We start from the raw sequence: 14539 nt of genomic DNA on the forward strand, positions 1-14539 counted from the left end.
TTCATGCCTCACTGCATGTATTTCCATCATAGTAGTCATCACTCTGCTTTTTAATTCTGGGTCAAGGTTATATATTTCTTTTTAAAAAAATGATTTATTTTTATTTATGCATACAAGAACTGGGGTGTCAGCCGGAGGAGAGGGTGGAGAGAGGAGGATTCACCAGGGAAAGAGTGGGGAGCACAACAGGTGGATCTACTGAAATACACTGCTGAGGGGAGCAGTGGACGAGACAGGAGAGGTCTGCTGAGCCATGTGGGTTAGCTCTCTGGCTGGGGATTGAACACATGCTGCAGTGGCTTGGGATAGCTTGATATTGCTGAGACTTTAACCCCTGCACAACCAGGGAGGTCCTACATATTTGCTTCTGTAGCCCCAGTGAACACATGCACATTGTTAAATATGAATTGGTGAATAAAGTTAGTGTGTTAAAACAGCACAGATGTACCATTGTAGGTACCTAAGGACTTAGGTTTTTTTAATCACTTTACAAGATTTTTATATTATTTAAGGATTTTAAACATTATTACTTGCCTCTGCATACTATTTATATTTGACAATGTACTATTTCATAAAAAAAAATCCCAAATGTCTTCAAAAAACTCATGAGGAGTCTTGATATTAATGGACCTATTACACAGATGATAAGCAACTGTCATTTTACTTGACCAGTATCACAGGCATAGTATCCATTCAGCTCAAAATATAATTTTGCTATGCATAAACTCAAAATAGTCAAATAAATTATAATTATACAAAAGTAAGTTCTTAAGGTAATGAATAGAATAGCAATTGTCCAGTTTGAATTTATAGAGGTTAAAAAAAAAAAGACAAGCAAGTTTTAGGTAGAAGGACCTCTCAGGAATTCAAAAAGTGTAGACATTTACCTTCCAGCTATATCACAGTAAACCTGCAACCATGTATAGGGATATTAAAAAGAGAAGTGCATGTCTGTTATCACTTTTATTTTTGAGTTCCTTTTGTGTCCTGACATGATTGTGGGAAATACATTTATATCACCTGGTAAGAGTTATTTAGCATTACTATAAACATTTCATATTACTTATTTAGTAATGTTTCAATGCCTTGTTTAAGTTTTTAAACACCCTCTGCACTATCTTTACTTACTAATGCTGATAAAGCCCAGGCTTAGAGACGAAACACGACTAGCATAAGCTCTCATGACTAGGTCAGTCATAAATACAAGTACCTAAACCCAAGATTTCTCCAGAGCTCACACACTCAGTCACCATGCTATGATGACGTCCTCCACATCAAGTCCTAGCCCTTGTTACCTCCACTGCTGAAAAATTTCTACTCTTCCCTCCTCTATGAACGTGAAAATAACTACTTGCAGCTCTGTTTCTCTTTGTGTATATTATATATATTTTTGCTTCCTATTTCCCTATAAGATTAATTTATTTTTAAAACATTGTTTATGGTGGTACCAAAATCTCCTAGTGGAATTAATTAATGAATATTCTCTATTGCATAGTAATATGCAACGTAATAAATGCCTCCTCAGATTAACAGCTGAAGCAAGACTAAGGTGGGTAATGAATCTCAAAGCTTATTTCCTCCAAGGCAATAGTGATTATTGTTCTTTTACATTCAACCATATCTTTAGGAGGAAATACAAGAGAAATACATTTTACCTCACCAGAATGTGTGGAAGACAAAATTTCTGTAAAGGGTTCATCAAGATACCTTTTATACCATATGATAAAGCATCCAAGTACAATAATTTTAAATGATTTGCAGCTTACTAGGGTTTATTAAGCTACTATAATTTACATTAATAAAGTGAATACATTTGAGAAAAAAATTAATGAAGTAAAGGAAATGAAAATTTTAGTAATATTAATATCATACTCCTAATCACTTATGTACTAATCTTATTTAATTTTTCCAGACTGTGGTTTACAGAAATTGTTCTTCTTGTCTGATTTAATTGCTTGAAATTCACTTCAAAGGAAACTTAAATGAGTGGCTAGTTTCATCACCTGGTAGATATAAAATATTGGCTAATATGGAAATTGTTTAAAATGGCTCTTATGGTACAAAAAAATATGCTTTCATGTAAAAATCAGGAAGACATATTTGGAAAAGGGTTTTTTTCTTTTTTATTGTCATTTACCATAATCTTCTAGAAAAATAATATAAAACAATGAGCTCTCCATCAATTTCTGGGATAAACACCATCTCCCAAAAGTGAGTGTTTCACACAAAAATATCTACTCTACTTGTGTGGATTTGTTAGAGCAAAAATCGACCCCAGTGCACCATGTACAGAAATTCTGGTTTTTGTGTCACAGAAAAGTCATACATGTTATATTAAGCCAAATCTTCCAAATGTATTATGCTGAGGGAAGGGAGGAAGATGGCATCAGAGGAAGTTCCCTGCTATACTACTGGAGAATAAGAAGTCCAGATAAACACTGGACTCAGAGGATTCTGTAATGTGGCACAATATGGGAATATCTCATGAACACCTGTGACCAATGTTGACTAAGCACAACGGAAGAGATATGGAGGAAATTTAACCCTGGGCACAAAAGTTAAGAGGGGAAGAAGTGGCTTCTAGGGCAGAAATCATGGTTTATACCCTCATTCAGGGTGGCAAAACTGATAGCTGTGGATCCAACGATAGGAGGTATGGGCAAGATTACTGAGGTGAACCAACCAGAGCCCCAACGAGGAAAACAAAGCTCAGTAATGTGGGACTTCCCCTATTCATTTCCCCTGAAAGTGAGTGAGTACAGACACCTAGGAATTACAGTGAGAAAAAAAAAAAAAAAAACAAAAAACATTGGAATGTGCCAGAGGTGGACCAAAACCCAGCCCTTAGACTGCAGAGAGGAGAGGTTAATCTATACCAAAGGAGCAGAGAGTATACACCGGGACAAGGCAAGCCTCTTCAATAAATGGCGTTGGAAAAACTGTAAAACCACTTAGGAAAGAATGAAACTAGACCACTATTTCACTCAAAAATCAACTCAAAATGAATAAAAAACTTGAATGTAAGACCTGAAACCATAAAATACTTAGAAGAAAACACAGGCAAAATATTTAATGGCAGACTACAGAGATGTCTGTATGGATCCATTTCCAATATCAAGGAAAACAGAATATAAATAATTGGGACTATACAAAATTAAAAAGTTTCTACACAGTGAAAGAAACTGTCACCTAAAATTACACCCTACTGACAGAGAAAAAAATATTTGCACACCATACATCTGACAAGGGGCTAGTATTTAAGATCTACAAAGAACACATACAACTCCACAAAATGAAAACAAATAACCCAAACAGAAAAATAGGCAAAAGAGTTAAACAGGCATTTCTCCAAAGAAGACATACAGACGACAAAAGGCACATGAAAAAATGCTCATCATAACTTATCATCAGGAAAATGCAAATCAAAGCCACAATGAGGTCATGCCTTATACACATGAGAATGGCACAAATCAACAACAACAAAACAGAAACAAGTGTTGACAAAGATGTAGAGAAGAAGGAATCCTCTTACACTATTTGTAGGAATGTAGACTAATCCAAATACTATTTCAAACAATATGAGATTTGTCAAAATATCAAAAATCTATCATACTGCCCAGTATTTCCACTCCTAAGTATTTACACAAAGAATACAAAAGCACTAATTCAAAGGAAATATTCACTTCAATGTTCATTATAGCACTATAATTACAAATGTATAATTTTTATAATACTAACATTAATTTCTTATTGTATTAATTCAATATTTTAAGAGATGAGTACTTGATATATTATCTAATCACCATTAGCCCATCTTGTTAGAAGTCTTGGATGACTATATCCAAATTATGCACCTAAGGATGTCCAAACTTTCTGGAGTAACTCTAGTTAAATATTCATATAGATGACTATGTTAGGACTATTAAGACAAATGAAAAATCAAATTGTTAGTATTATAGCCAAAAAAGGGGGAAGTCCCAATTTTCTTTAGCTGTGCATTATCCAGTTCCACAAAGAATGTGCAATCAAACTTATGACTCTTCTTTGCCTGTTCTATATGTCTTTTGTTATCATTACTTTTTTTTTTTTTTGAGAATGGGTTTACAGCAATCTTTTGCTTCCGTTGTCTTTATGTTCATACCTCTTATATTCCACTATCTGCATTAAAACCATTTATAGTTACGATTACTTAATAACTTTCAATATTAGCATTTTCTATTTCCTTCAATTAATTTATGTTATGCTGCACTATTTGTTCTCATTCATTTGGAAAAATGTTTACTTTCCTTGCTTTGTTAAGAAAAAAGCACAGAAGCGTCTTATTCATTTTAAGTTATACTTAATACAAAGTGAGTGAAAATTTGCAATTAAATATTTACATATAAAAAAATAAAATCTGTAAAGTACAGTGTCTATTTTTCTTCTCCAGTCTTTTTTTTATTTTTACTATAGTTAACTCTAGGTCTTAACATAACATCATATTTTCCAAGGCTATCTGTTAAACATTCCAGGTTCCAAGGTAACTTGAAAATGTCACTGAAATGTGATTCCAATGTGGGAAAATCTTACTGTCAGTCCATGGGAAGAATGTAAGGAAGAATGTCATATCATGGCAGTTCCATCAGTGCCCCTTTAGTTTACTCGTCATCCATTTATTCATTCATGAAAGAGCCATTTAGCATTAAGCTTACACCAGGCACGACACTACAAATCTGAATAAAGTCTATCTATCATAGGCTCTTGAGGCTCAAGAAATCATGTGGGAGGTACAAAGAGCAATAAATTGACTGTTGGGATAAGCCTTGGGGAGCTGTGCACAGGGGTCGTTGGAGCCCAAAGGAGGGGCATCTGGATCAGATTTGGACTGAGGAATATTCTCCTGAGGACATGAAACAACATTGAAGTCCTAACCTGCAGGCCATAAAGTTCTTCCCTGATATCAGTCTCCAGTATTTGCAAAAATTAGCACACCATGATACTTTATGATAAAAATATTTATGCTGTTTCATAACATTTTATACATATATGGTATTCTAAACATTTTAACATCTCTGAAAGTAAGTTCTATTATACAGTTAAATTCATGTGATAGTTTAAATGACAGATTTCCCCCTTTGGGAATACATAAAAAATAATGCACTTTACACACAAAATCTTCTTAGGATTGCTATACAGGAAGTGTCATAGGGTAAGACACTATTTAGGGAGTTTATCTATTGGAATGACATAACTTGCCCTGATTAGCCTCTCTCTAATTATAGAATTACATCTCCATTTACTGTCCACAAAGTCTTAATCCCTGTCATCACCTTGGTCATCAACATGGAAAGCAGTTTAAACACATTTTCGATTAGTTCATCCACGTGTTAAGAAGTGGCTGCAGTTTTCCTATAGTTTTCACATATGGTGAAATACTCTAGAATCTCTCTTCCAAATGATCTAATTTTTTTCGAATAAACATGTTAATCCAATACTTAAACTACTGAATCAGTGGTGAGAATTGGTTTATAGAATATCCCACTAGCTTTATTACCAACCATCCTTATACAGCCTGGTTATGCATAGTTTATCAGACAGGTATGCTTACAAAAAAATCAGATAGTGAAACAAGAATGACCTATAATATTTTTCCAAGAATTCAGCTTTTCAAGTGGATCTTAGAATTTGTATTACATATAGACCAGGTTGTAGAATCCTGAAATGTGATGTGAGTGGCTTTAAAACTCCATGTTCTCAACTTTAATTCATAATTAATTTGCCCTCAGTGTATCATGAATCTAGCCTAAATCCTTAAATATACTCCACTTATTTAATATGGTATAAATTTGTTAACTATTTCATTTAAGAAAATACATGCATATACCATACAACCTGAAGAATAATATTTTGAAATATATTTGATATATAGTATATTTCAAATACTTAAGATGTGGACTTTTAGTGGTAAAATTAATGTAGTATATACATAAATTGATTTATAATGATGCATAACTAAAATTTACATAATGTTAGAATGCAATGTTACTTCAATAAAAATATTTAAAGATGTTTCTAATGTTGATTCTTAATATGCATTTCTTTTTAAAGATTTATTTATTTATGCTTGTAAAAACTGGGGCACAGGTCAGAGATGCGGGGATGGGGGTAAGAGGATTCACCAGAAAGAGTGGGGAACATAACAGGCAAATAGACTGAAATACACTGCTGAGGGGAGCAGCAGGGGAGACAGGTCTACTGCACCATGTGAGTATCTCCCTGGCTGGGGATCGAACTTGTGCTACAGTGGTTGCAGATAGCTTCATACGTTGCATCTCAACCCCTTGCACCACCAGGGAGGCCCTAAATATGCATTTTTAAGGAATTTTCATTTTGGAAATTATAATAGCTTTTTAAATGAAAATTATTGACTGTAAATGGCAGAGTAGCTTCTAAAAAGCTAAACTCACACAATAAATTAAAATGTAAAATGTATGTCTGGAGTGATTATTCATACGAAACAAGTACACACTAAGTGTATCACAGTTCTGAAAGAGTTTACATACTGAAGGTAAGATTTACATATTAATGATTCAGAAAGTTTACACAAGCTCAGAGACTAAGCTCTGTTCAGGTATGAGCAGGCTTCTATTTAAAAGAACTCTAACCCACTACAAACCTTTGTGTTATTATTACAGGCATTAACCCACTAACACAAAATATACACATATACAAACAGGTGTGCATATGTATGTATATATACATATATTCATGTATATGTATGTATGTATATGTGTGTATATTTAAATGTAAATGTAAGCTAGTTCCAATTTTATTTTAGGGCAGGAACATAGCATACTGGTTAAGAGACCAGTCTGTTGTGCTGCATCATCTCTGGAAAGGAATTGATTTATAAGGATTAATGATTAGAAGAACGATACTATGTTAGTATAAAGTAAAATCAGTTGGTTTATACCAACAAATCTCCAATCCCAGGTACCTATTTAAATGTAAATCAGTTAAAATAAAATAAATAATAAATTTAATTTCTCATTCATCATAGTGACCTTTTCAAGGGTCCACTAGCCACATGTGGCTACCATATTAAACAAAAGAGATACAGAATACTTCCTTCATGGAGGCGCCTTATTGATAGACTCAGTTCATAATAGTATTTCCTGGGCTTCCACAGTGGCGCAGCGGGTTGAGCGCAATGCTGTGAAACTGTCCGCAGCCTCTGCAGCATTGGCTCAATTCCCGGCTGGCCAGGGAGATTCCCACATGGTGTGGCAGACCTCTCATGTCTCACCTGCTGCTCCCCTCAGCAGTGTATTTTGATCCATCGGCCTGTTCTGCTCCCCACTCTGTCTCTGGTGAATCCTCTCTTACCCTCCTGCACCTCTGGCCTGTACCCCAGCTCTTGTATAAAAAATAAATAAATATTTAAAAAAAAACATAATATTTCCCAAGTAGCTGCAGGTAAAGATTAAGTTCATTAGTAAAGCTGAAAGAACTCAGTAATGCATTATGCCTCCTTCATTCTCTTGGCTCACTCAGCCTTAAAAGTGTTTGTTGCTTCTTCCTGAGCTTTTGTCATTTTGTTCATTTCCATCGCTTCACAGTGTTTTTTTTTGTTTGTTTGTTTGTTTTTTAAGATTTATTTATTCATTTACACAAGAACCGGGTTACAGGCCAGATGCGCAGGAGGGTGAGAGGATTCACCAGAGACAGAATGGAGAACAGAACAGGCAGACTGACGAAATACAGTGCTGAGGGGAGCAGTGGACGCAACAGGAGAGGTCTGTGTACGCTAAGGACAGATGAGTCAGCATGGGTAGCATGACCCAGAAATCATAAAAGTCAGCTAAATACTTTCAGAAGTAGAGAATAAAGCATTACTTGGCTTATAGATGAAAGATAAACAAGTCTTTGTCTATAAGGCAGGGTATACATATTTCATCAGCAAGTAAAGTAAAGAAGACTTGGAGAGAAAAATGAAGATGCAAGTTTCAGAAGAGATAAAGTAAGAAATATGTTTCAGGATTTTTTCTATAAATAAAATATCAATTTATCTATATATAACATAGCCTGCCCCTTAAATGAGTACTACTTTTAATGGAAGATCATTTACATTATTCAAAATCATTAAGTATCAGTATTTTCTTTGTAAAAAGGAAGGATCCATAATCCAATGTTGATCACCATTTTGATATTTATTATTCAAATGGAATAATAGTTTTTTCATTTTTAAGTCAAAAATTCATTATGAATATGACATTTACTCAAATAGTACACATTTTCCAGTGACACTAATATTAAACTTTTCATCATGCTTTGGAGATACTTTGAACTTTGTGAGTCATGAATCAGATAAATCAGAGCTTTGTAACTCCATTATGATGCAACAGTCTTCCATTTACCCTCCCTAAACCTACCATGGACTGACAAAATAAAAATTAATTATTAGGAAAATGAGACAAAGCATGATATACAAGAGAAGCAGAAATATTCATCAGACTCAATAGATAAAAATTACTCTGTCACTTTGCTATAAACATTCTTAAACTCACTCAGTTTCTATCTGCTGGCAGATCCGAAACAAACACCAGTAGAGAAATTCTAATCCTATAGATCCCCTCTGAGTAGCACCAGGTTAATCAAACACAATTTTTCCTGAAAAGTGGGCCAACATACTATTTATTTTTAAAAGTTTCAATTCTTGAGGTGTGTGTGTATGTGTGTGTACACATATACATATTTAAGTTGTCAAAGCTATTATGGTAAATTATTTTTCATAAAATTTGAAGATTTTTACACATAGCTATAAAGACAAAATAATTTATTATTTCATATTTTAAAAACAGTTGGTTAATTGGCTTTTTTCATGTGACTGTATTCATCCAAATTTGAAGATATATGTATTTACTCTATCTTTGATAAAACACAAAGATATATTCAACCTCAAACTATAAAAGTGAACTCAATTATTAGAAATAAATTTTGGGGCTTTTTTGAAACAAAGGAAAATATGTATGAAGATTTGAAAAAAAAAGTTCTTAAAAGATTGGCTTTCCCAGAAAACTGTAGCTACACAATGCATTACATCTATCATGTTAAAATATGCATTAGACACAAACATAGAAACCATGAAGTAAGCCGCATTCTTCAACACCCTGAGCAATGCCTAACAAATACATGGATGACTTGCAAAGTGTGGCTCTTAACTGTAAGCACCATTAAAAGAAAAAATGGATCACAAATGGATGAGTGTATTCAGTTATATAGGCTCTATTGAACTTTTGGCACTAGCAACCACAGTATTTGTCATAAAGCATTAACCCTTATCATGAAAATGCATAGTGTCAAAGAACAACCCACATTCAAAAGCAGTTTTGTCAATCTGGTGATGGGACTCTACAGTATGTCTCTTTGTTGTCCAATTTATCATAGAATACATTGGTAGCAATTTTGAAATTAAAAAAAAAAGAAAATTAAAAAAGGAGTTGTAATCCATTTTATTTTCTCTGTCAGAGAAAACCAACATCACTTCTATTATGCACTAACATATTAAAACTAAATCATTCATACAAGATGTCTAAGAACTAAAATATGCTTACAAAGATTCCAAGATTAATGAGTGCACCTCACACTGCTTTCTTTTCTTTTTTTCCAAGATCTATTTTATTTATACAAGAACTGGGGTACAGGCCAGATGCGTGGGAGGGTGAGAGGATTCACCAGAGATAGAGCGGGGAACAGAACAGGCAGACCTATGAAATACACTGCTGAGGGGAGCAGCGGGCGAGACAGGAGAGGTCTGCCCACCATGTGGGCTGCTCCAAGGCCAGTGGGGATCAAACCAGCGCTGCAGAGGCTGTGGACAGCCTCACAGCGCTCCGCTCAACTGCCACCAGGGAGGTCCTCACACTGCTTTCTTTCCTAAAAGTCCAAGAAATAAATTTTGACCATGAAAGCATCCCCACAATTTTGCCTATTTTATGTATATGAAGTGCTACAAATGTCTTACATGTAATGCATCCATTTTTGTTACTCAAAGTTGATTTACATACTATCTAACTGCCTGTCTTTTTGATCCAAGAGGTAGCAACTTTAATATGACCTAATTTAGCATACTCTGTAACCAATGGGTCTAAAGTATTAGGTATAAGTTGTGACCATTGATAACAACATAGACCACAGACACAGCAAATTAAATTATTTAAAGAGAAAGCAAATTGAAGCAAGAATTTAGAAATAATTTAGAAATTCCATTAAAATAATTTTAGCATTAATTACTTGACTAAATTCTATTGAACATTTTAAAATTCTAAATACAATACTATCAATGAAAATCCCATACTTCTATTTATAAGGAAATAATTCTTACAATACGGAATATTAAGTACAGTCAAAGTACATACTAATGGAAATTAGTGTCTACATATTTGTCCATAGTGAATGTATGTCATTCAAGTGATATACAATCAAATAAATATTGTGGATAAAACCAAATATAAGCTTGCAATTATTACACTTCTCAGGTAGTATTAATGGGACCCATGAAATTCTTGCCAGAGATTTATTGTGAATATGAGAAATAGGGGTTTATGAAAGTTGATTGTTGAAATATTTTTGTGTCAATGTTTTCAGCATCTTGATTACTGTTATATTGAGCCAGAAATATACAACACACACTCAATTTTCTTTTGAGGGAAAACATAACCTAGTCATTCAAAATAAAATAAATTCAAGAAAAATGGTTATCTTTTAAATGGAATCTCATGCATATTTTCAATGTAAGTCAATTTAAATATATTATAGGGAAAAATTATTTTCACACAGTAAGACAGCTGTCAATTACATATCTATTCTGAGAATAATCCGAAAAGTAAGGAAGAGGGAACACAGGTAATTCTTGAGGCATGTTATAAAGAATAGTTTCTGGAAGTTAAAAGGAAATCTGCTTTGTTTGGTACACTGAAGTCAATGGAAAACTGTATTATATTATTCAATTACTAATGAAATGCCATTTTTGTTATGTATTAAAATCTTTTTATGAAACTCTTCATGATTAAAAACCACCAATAAAACAGCTTACTTCAAAATATGAAAAGGTGACTGGAGAAAAAGTTTAAGAAATATTGATCATTTTAAACATTGTGTTTGTAAATTCAGATTGTGTTTTTAATACTGAAATTATGTCTTATTTTTCAATGGGAATATCCTATTTGTACAGTTCTCACATTTCCTTTACCTAATTTATGCACTCCAAACTCCACCTACAGTTTCAAATATTGCTACAAACACCTTGTTTCAAATATTGCTACAAACACCTTGAAGCCTAAAACTATTTCATTAATATCTGGATGACGCAATAGCCTTTGCTTCTTTGGAAATCAAATATACGTTCTCATTCTAAACCTCAAGTTCACTTGCTGATGACTTTGTGCTACTCATTACATGCCTCTGTGATTAATTTCTTTATTATCACATTTATAAAACAACACCTGCCCCAAAACACCAAGGAGTTAAGAAGATCACACCAATTTACACATTGAAAAGAGTTTTGAAAATATAAAACTTAAAGAAACAAAAGATGGCAGGACAGAAGTGAGAGTAGCATGTTAAAAATATAATATAAAAATATTTTAACTTTCATTATTTACCAGGAAACACTATGATGGAAATGATCATTTTTATTCAAAATGTGTATTCAAAATTATTCATGTCTGTGATAAAAATCCTCTGTTAGGTTAAATCTGCATTTTATACTTAGAACTACATTTACATCTACATGAAGATTTTCAAAAGACAAAATTCACAATGGCTAAGGACACTGAATCTTAAAGTGATAGATATGTTAGTTTGATTGTGGTTATTATTTCACAATGTATACATATCAATGCATCAGGTTGTATACCTTAAATCTATATATAATTTTACATACTAATGATATCTAAATACAACTACAAAAATAGAGAAGATGAAGAAGGGCATAGTATCTGGAATAATCTGCCTGTGCGTAATCCTGGTTTTGTTACTGTATTGCCTGGAGCTATCTTTTATAAATTTCAATTTCCTCGCAGCTTATTATGATTATTAAAGGCACTGCTCCATGCAATGTGCTTGGAAAACTGCTTGAGAATAACCAAGTACAAATTAAGTTTGTAATAATAGCATTACTGTTGTTATTGTTATTATACAGTCTCCATAGACTTTCCCTAGGAATGTTTCTCTGGCGCCATCCTTTCTCTCTTCTATAGTTTTAAATAAACTTTCCAGAGGCTCTGAGTGAGTCCAAACATTTATATACAGCCACCTAAAATCATAATACTCTTTGCTTACAGTCAACAAAACAGTTTCCTGAATTTCATGGAATTCATCACCATTCATCAGCATATAATTTTGGATCAAGGTACAGACAGTTAGTGGATTAACCCAGCAGCCATCTTTAAACATGGACTAGAGCACTCCTTATTGCTGAGAGCGGGAAAACTATGCATGCTAATCATTGACATTGTAATCTAATCACCAAATGATAAAAACATCATGGGAGGAAGCAAAATCTAAGTGCTGGATCTAATTACATTACTATTCAGTAGCGTGGTAAAAAAGATGGGCAAGTTGCTACAGTCATTTATACAACCAAACACTCAATAGATCATTTTAGGCCTTAGTCCAAGCTGTGACTGGAAAGCTAGTAAATGTGCATTTCAAATCAAGATGAATTGTTAAGGAACTAGCTGTGGGGCTCCCAGAACTCTAATTCTTATGATCTTTAGGTAACAGCAATCTTGAAGTGGTTAGGATGATGAAATAATATGGTATGTGAGCAGAAGGCCAGGCATAATGTCAGCAGACATATTTTCCAATCTCTGCTTGGCCACTTGTCGAGTAACATAGGCAAGCGACCTAAGTTTCAAGTTCCATCATCTATAAATTGGAGCTAATAAGAAATCTGCCATTCAGGGATTGTGTAAATACCAGAAACAATGACTACAGATGACCTGGCATATGGTTATAATTTGGGGATGGGTGCTGATTTTTATTGATAATCATGAAATGATAACATATAATAAAGAAGAAATCAACACTGGGCCTCCCTGGTGGCACAAGGGGTTAAGACACAACCTATGAAGCTGTCCACAGCCACTGCATCACAAGATCAATCCCCGGCCAGGGAGATACCCACATGGTGCAGCAGACTTCTCCTGACTAGCCCGCTACTCCCCTCAGCTGTGTATTTCTGTCAGTCTGCCTGTTCTGTACCCTACTCTATCTCTGGTGAATTCTCTCACCCCCCACACTTCTGTACCCCAGTTCTTGTATGCATAAATAAATAAATCTTTTAAAAAGAAGAAGAAATCAACACTTAAATTCATCACACAAAACTGTAATATATCTCATAAAAATTGTATGAACATGGAAACTATACTAGTCATTCATATATCAATGCCTAACACACACCTCAGGTACATCAAAATCAACTATGATATTGCTGATTCTGATACAATGTACAAAATAGAGTGAAATGAATAAACCACATGCATCTGTCTCTCATACAAGCATGACTGGCACAGTTTCATCTAAAGAATTAAGATTATGAAATAAAATATAATAAAAAATGTTCATGAAACTACAAAATAAACTTTCAGTGGCCCATGACCTTACAAAATGAATTATCTCTTGGGCCTCCCCGGTAGCGCAGCAGTTGAGCACTAGGTTGCGAAGCAGCCCACAGCCTCTGCAGCGCCGGTTCAATCCCCGGCTCCTCCCTGGCCACCGGGGGAGGGTCCCACATAGCGAGCAGACCTCTCCTGCTGCCCGCTGCTCCCCTCAGCAGTGTACTTCGGTCCTTCTGCCTGCTCTGCTCCCTGCTCTGGCTCTGGTGAATTCTCTCACTCTCCTGCGCATCTTGTATAAATAAATAAATAAATCTTTAAAAAATAAAAATAAAAAAATGAATTATCTCAGTGAACAGAACAAAAATAGAACAAAACAGTATATTTTGAACATTTCTCCATATTCTAAAGTGGTAGAGGGAATGATCCAGGAAAACAGATTATCTACACTTCATTTCTATTTGGACTCTTAAAGAACTGCTTATGTGTATTTTGTTACAGTTGCCTCCCTGTGTTTTTTAGAGAACAATGAGGTATTGTTTTGTGAATGACCCACTGAGAAGGAGCAGCTCATCCCAGCACTCAGCACTATTGAGACCCACGATGATGTAAGCAGGTTGCTAACAATATATCTATTTTGAGAAATCTATAATGTGTTGTGTAATAGTAATCAAAATGGTAAGCACAAGACTTAAAGGCTTATCAGTTGTCAGTATAAAGCCTCTGTAAAAGTATTTTTAAAATTTGAAAATTAAGAAGACATAAGAATACACACACATGTTTATCTATGACAAACTATAATAATGAGGCTCTAAAACTAGATAACACATAAAGGAGTAAGTTTCATTTTTAAAAGCTAACAGACTATGTACCCTGATTTTGTATGGTCAACCCAAACTTGTCAGTTTCAGAAATATACACTTATTCCACACCCTTTTTCA

The 14539-nt window shown here is 34.2% G+C and overlaps 1 protein-coding gene across 9 annotated transcripts in view; it reads right to left on the reverse strand.

Annotated features, from left to right (window-relative positions):
- RALYL (RALY RNA binding protein like) overlaps nucleotides 1-14539 on the reverse strand; it is a 610187-nt gene that overhangs the window by 574717 nt on the left and 20931 nt on the right. The window contains exon 1 of one of the 9 annotated variants that reach the window (XM_054692157.1): nucleotides 13648-13746. The exons of the other annotated variants lie outside the window; for them this stretch is intronic. The gene's annotated coding sequence lies outside the window, so the exon portion shown is untranslated. Of the gene's footprint in view, nucleotides 1-13647; nucleotides 13747-14539 lie in introns of those variants that run through there. 9 annotated transcript variants of the gene reach the window in all.

The sequence above is a fragment of the Talpa occidentalis genome, unplaced genomic scaffold (assembly GCF_014898055.3).
Source record: "Talpa occidentalis isolate TD23 unplaced genomic scaffold, MPIMG_talOcc4v2.1, whole genome shotgun sequence".
Classification (NCBI taxonomy): Eukaryota; Metazoa; Chordata; class Mammalia; order Eulipotyphla; family Talpidae; genus Talpa; species Talpa occidentalis.